The sequence below is a fragment of the Triticum aestivum genome, chromosome 1D, assembly GCF_018294505.1.
Source record: "Triticum aestivum cultivar Chinese Spring chromosome 1D, IWGSC CS RefSeq v2.1, whole genome shotgun sequence".
NCBI lineage: Eukaryota > Viridiplantae > Streptophyta > Magnoliopsida > Poales > Poaceae > Triticum > Triticum aestivum.
The window spans coordinates 413,192,397-413,199,076 of NC_057796.1; positions in this window are offsets into that span (position 1 = coordinate 413,192,397).

The window sequence follows — 6,680 nt, forward strand, 5'->3', positions numbered from 1 at the left end:
AAGTACCAAACGCAAATGCTCTTTAAGCTCTTCCTCATTCTTGGAATAGACTAAAATATCGTCTATGAACACCACGACGAACTTATCCAAAAACTCCATAAACACTTTGTTCATCAGGTTCATGAAATAGGCAGGTGCGTTAGTCAGACCAAATGACATAACGGTATACTCATATAGCCCATACCTGGTGGTAAAAGCCGTCTTAGGTATATCCTGCTCTCGAATCTTTAACTGATGGTATCCTGATCGTAGATCGATCTTGGAAAATACCTTAGCTCCTTGTAAGCGGTCAAACAAATCATTGATCATCGGCAGTGGGTACTTGTTTTTGATGGTCACTTCATTCAATCCACGATAATCAACAACCATCCTCAACGATCCATCTTTCTTCTCCACTAGAAGTACGGGCGATCCCCAAGGTGACGAACTTGGGCGAATATAGCCTTTATCCAATAACTCCTTAATCTGCTTCTTAATTTCCTCCAAATCTTTTGCGGGCATCCTGTACGGTCTCTTTGATATTGGCCCTGTGCCTGGCAAAAGTTCAATCAAGAACTCAATGTCTCTATCCGGTGGCATGCCTGGCAACTCTTCTGGAAATACATCCGGGTAATCCTTCACCACTGGCACTTCCTCCTGTACAACTCCTGATAAGGAATTCACTTGAGTCCTCTTTGGCATATGCCGGGATACATACTTGATCCTTCTTCCTTCTGGGGTGGTAAGCATAATCGACTTACTGGCACAATCGATGTTCCCTCCATACTTTGATAACCAATCCATGCCTAATATCACATCCAAACCTTGCGATTCCAATATTATTAGATCTGAGGGAAACAGGTAGTTACCAATCCTTAATGGTAACCGATCACACCATAAACTAGCCATATACTCTGCTCCTGGCGAGGTTACTAACATGGGTGACCTAAGGGCTTCGGTTGGCAGTTTATACTTATCAACAAATCCCCATGATATGTATGAATACGATGCACCAGTATCAAATAGAACGAGTGCAGTAAATGACCTAACCATAAACTTACCTATTACTGCATCAGGCTGTGCTTCAACCTCTTCCACGCTAACGTGGTTCACATGTCCTTTATTGAAAGGGTTCGGCTTCTTCCCAGAGCTTCCATTTCCATTACCATTCTGGGCTTCCGGACATTCATTGGCATAATGTCCAGTTTTTTGGCACTTAAAGCAAGTGACTTGGCTCAGGTCCCTCTTAGCTGGGGTTGAAGGGTTGGTACGGTTCTGTCCGTTGCTTCCTCCATTCCCATTACCATTCTTGGAGCCATTATGGTTGTGCGAACTACCTCCTCCATGGGTATGCTGAAACTGTCCTCCCGATTTCGGGGCAAAACGTGGCTTCTGCTGAGCTCCAGAATTGTACTTCCCTTGTCCATACTTCCTCTTATGGTTTTAAATCTGCTGCTGCTTCCCTTCAATCATGAGCGCTCTATCTACCAACTCCTGGTAGTTGTTGAAGGTTGCTACCATTAGCTGCATGCTCAGTTCATCATTCAATCCTTCGAGAAACTTCTCCTGCTTGGCTGCATCCGTAGCAACGTCATCTGGTGCATAACGTGCTAACTTACTGAAATCCTCCACATACTGGCCTACGGTGCGTCCTCCTTGGCGTAGGTTGCGAAACTCACGCCTCTTCATAGCCATAGCTCCGGCTGAAACATGGGCTGTACGGAAAGCTTGCTGAAACTGGTCCCATGTGACAGTGTCAATAGGGTATGTGCCTGTGTAATTCTCCCACCATGACGATGCGGGTCCATCAAGCTGATGTGCGGCAAAACGCACTCTTTCCGCATCTGTGCATCCTGCAGTGGCCAACTCCCTTCCAACTTTGCGGAGCCAATCATCTGCAACAATCGGCTCGGTGCCGCTGGAAAACACCGGCGGGTTTTGTTGGAAATATGCCCTAGAGGCAATAATAAATGGTTATTATTATATTTCTTTGTTCATGGTAATTGTCTATTGTTCATGCTATAATTCTATTGTCCGGAAATCGTAATACATGTGTGAATACATAGACCACAACGTGTCCCTAGTAAGCCTCTAGTTGACTAGCTCGTTGATCAACCGATAGTCATGGTTTCCTGACTATGGACATTGGATGTCGTTGATAACGGGATCACATCATTAGGAGAATGATGTGATGGACAAGACCCAATCCTAAGCATAGCATAAAAGATCGTGTAGTTTCGTTTGCTAGAAGCTTTTCCAATGTCAAGTATCTTTTCCTTAGACCATGAGATCGTGCAACTTCCGGATACCGTAGGAGTGCTTTGGGTGTGCCAAACGTCACAACGTAACTGGGTGACTATAAAGGTGCACTACGGGTATCTCCGAAAGTGTCTGTTGGGTTGGCACGGATCGAGACTGGGATTTCTCACTCCGTATGACGGAGAGGTATCTCTGGGCCCACTCGGTAATGCATCGTCATATTGAGCTCTATGTGACTAAGGCGTTAGTCACGGGATCATGCATTGCGGTACGAGTAAAGAGACTTGCCGGTAATGAGATTGAACAAGGTATTGGGATACCGACGATCGAATCTCAGGCAAGTAACATACCGATTGACAAAGGGAATTGTATACGGGGTTGATTGAATCCTCGACATCGTGGTTCATCCGATGAGATCATCATGGAACATGTGGGAGCCAACATGGGTATCCAGATCCCACTGTTGGTTATTGACCGGAGAGGCGTCTCGGTCATGTCTGCATGTCTCCCGAACCCGTAGGGTCTACACACTTAAGGTTCGGTGACGCTAGGGTTGTAGAGATATGTGTATGCGGAAACCCGAAAGTTGTTCGGAGTCCCGGATGAGATCCCGGACGTCACGAGGAGTTCCAGAATGGTCCGGAGGTAAAGAATTATATATAGGAAGTCAAGTTTCGGCCACCGGGAAAGTTTCGGGGGTTACCGGTATTGTACCGGGACCACCGGAAGGGTCCCGGGGGTCCACCGGGTGGGGCCACCTATCCCGGAGGGCCCCGTGGGCTGAAGTGGGAAGGGAACCAGCCCCTAGTGGGCTGGGCGCCCCCCCATGGGCCTCCCCCCTGCGCCTAGGGTTGGGAACCCTAGGGTGGGGGGCTTCCCACTTGCCTTGGGGGGCAAGGCACCCCCCTGGCCGCCGCCCCCCACCCTAGATGGGTTCTGGCCGGCGCCCCCCCTCCCAGGGGGCCTATATAAAGGGGGGGAGGGAGGGCAGTAGCAACACAGCCTTGGGCGCCTCCCTCCTCCCCTGCTACACCTCTCTCTCTCGTAGAAGCTCGGCGAAGCCCTGCCGGCATCCCGCTACATCCACCACCACGCCGTCGTGCTGCTGGATGTCCATCAACCTCTCCTTCCCCCTTGCTGGATCAAGAAGGAGGAGACGTCGCTGCACCGTACGTGTGTTGAACGCGGAGGTGCCGTCCGTTCGGCACTCGGTCATCGGTGATTTGGATCACGGCGAGTACGACTCCGTCATCCACGTTCATTGGAACGCTTCCGCTCGCGATCTACAAGGGTATGTAGATGCACTCCTTTCCCCTCGTTGCTAGTATACTCCATAGATGCATCTTGGTGAGCGTAGGAAAATTTTAAAATTATGCTACGATTCCCAACAGGTTTAGCCTCAAGAAATGGGCTAAGTGATCAACAGGTGGAGGTGGTGGGTTGTTGTTGTTGTTGCCTTGGTTCTGTACTAACACTTGCATCAGGGCATTCTGTTGCTGAATCAACTGAGTGATCTCTGGTGGGAAATCAAATCCGGTGTCGCGTCTCGGAGGCATCTGATGGGTTAGAAAAGATGAGAATTAAGAATAGAATGAGGTCTAGAGGGAAAACACTACCCATATGCTCATGAGACAAATGCAATCAATATCACTCAATCAATTCAAACGAGGCATACAATCGATCTAACTAGCATTACAAAGTGCTTGAACTATACTATTAAATGGGGGAAAACTACTACTGATATGGTGGTCTACTAGAAATTTGATCAGTTGAAGACTCCATGATATCTGCTCCAGCTTCATCAACAAAGTCATCTTCACTGGGGTCCGAGTCGGTGTCGTCGATGATGATGTAGTTATCCGGGCAAGCGCATTCGTCATCTTCTCCTTCTGGTACTGGATTTCCCATGAATACTCCAATCTTCTTCTCCAGGTCGTCATTCTTCCCTACTAGTGCGACGATTTCCTCCAAATAATCCTCGCGTGTAGCCTTGAGTTCTTCCTCCAGCTCCTTGATTTTCGTCAACGCCTTCTTCAGCTCTTCCTTGTCTGAGCACATCTGGTTCTCCTGGCGACGAATGTGTTGGTTTTGCTCCTGGATGAAAGCTGCAATTGATTCATCCTTCTTGGTTCTGATCATCTCCCATTGCTCGTCTCGGCGTCCACAAATCTGATAAATAGTATCCTTAAGCTCCCTGTGGTATACTTCTCCAATGTGTCCCATAGCGATGTGGGCTGCCATGCTCTTCCCTAAACTCCAGGTTGGTGCTTCAAAAACCAATCTTATGGGTTCAGTAACTGGCACAAATGTCCTTCCTGGAACTTGAACTTGAATCTTCCAGCTCTCCTCTTCGGGTAATGTGGCGTTGTAGGTTCCAGTGATGCTTGGTATTCCTATGTTCAAGTACTTAGTGACTTCCTTCAAGTGCCGTCCAAAAGGCGTGTCTTCATCTGGTTGCATGAACTTGCTCCTTGCATCCGCCATTCCTAAAAGATTAGAAAGTGGAGAGGGGTCAGAAATGAGAAGAGAGAAGTGTTCTAGGGCTTAAGCTTAGTGGTCGTGTCCTACAGTCAGCGTGTGCTCTGATACCACCTTTGTAGCGACCAGACCTCAAATAGTCTGTGCTGCTGTGCACCAGTGTCATCCCTGGATCAGTAATGCTGACACGCACAGTACAAATGGAGGATTTATAACAGAGTAGCAATCACACACTTATTACATCGAATATCTCAAAAGAGAATAAGTATGATAAATATGGCTTAAGGCCATCTAATACGATAACAACGGAAGGCTTGGAAGATAAGTGAGTCCATCAACTCCAACGGCATCACTCAGTATAAGACCACGACCTAAGGCACCTTACTCGTCGTCTGAAAAGTCTGCAACATGAAACGTTGCAGCCTGAAAACGGATCAGCACATGGAATATGCTGGCAATGTAACACATAGAGAATAATGAACATAATAATGCTATACTACATGCATATTTGGCTGGTGGAAAGCTCTATGGTTACAGTTTTGCGAAAAGCCAATTTTTCCCTACTGCAAAGGAATAAATTTTATTTAACTATCATGGTGGTTGTTAAACATTGAGATGGTTGACAGCATCTCAATCCCAATTAAGTATCATCATTAACCCAACAAGATTAATTAAAGTAACATGGTGATGAGATTCACGTGATAATCCAGGTACTAGATACTAAAATTGTCCATAACCGGGGACACGGCTAACCATGATTAGTTTGTACACTCTGCAGAGGTTTGTGCACTTTTCCCCACAAGACTCGATCGCCTCCGCTTGGTTCTCGCACTACATGATGTTTGAGAAACGGATGACCGAGACACAGTCTTTCAGAAGTGTTTGCACCTTACGATGTGATAGACCGTACCACCTACATCCCCTACATCTGCTAGTCTACCACTGTAAGAGTTCACACAACTTAATCAACTATGCTAGAGCCTGTAATAGCTTGCGGCTGCACACGGAAGTTTCTAGCATGAATAATCTCATGATCCCTTTGAACCTAGGTGGCGGCCCAAAAGAAAAACAGGCAATCCTGGAATACCCAGGTACCTCAATCCACCCAGATGTGAGTTTTAGTTGCCACCTTAAGTAAACCATTAATTAACAATCTCACATCTGTCATGAATACACTCAAACCCAATCCACGTCTACGAGCATAGCATAGCAATATAATAGCAACGTAGAAGTAACTCCCAAGGGTTTGATAATACAACAGGTAATAGGTACTACCTCAACTACTTCCCAATACCCACAATTTAATTAGATCCTAATCATGCAATGTTTGGGGATTGATCTAATGCAATAAAAACTGGGTATGGAAGGGTATGATCAAAGTGTTACTTCCCTTGCTGATGCTCCGCGAAACCTAGAGATTCGAAGTAACAAGCGGCGCACTCCGGGTACTCTATCGCAAACAAACAAGCAAACAATAAGTACTCATCTAATGCACAGGTAAAACTCAAATAAAAGATCCAACCAGAAAGTTCAACTTAAGAACTCCGGTTTGCAAAAAGAATCAAACCGAACGAAGCAACGAAAGTCAAACCGCGAAAGAAACAAGCTTCGTTTACTAATCTGGATCTAGGTCAAATTTTACAGTAGCGGAACTTGTTTGAGTAGGTTAAACGGAAAGAGAATTTCGAGACACTCTAGGCGCTTGAATCGCCTGATTCCGATAAACGAGCGAAAAGTTAAACGAAAACGAAGTTCTGATCGGAAATCGAGATCTGGAATAATCGCGGAAAAATCCAACGAAAAAGAAAACTGACGAACGGGTAAAGAACGGACGTTCGTTAACAGCGAAAATCCGACGAACATGTTCGTTAAAACGAACGGGTCGGTGAACGTTCACTAAATAATAAAACCAAAAAAAATAAACCGATCTGAATAAAAACGAACACTAGGGTTTAGAAAAAAAC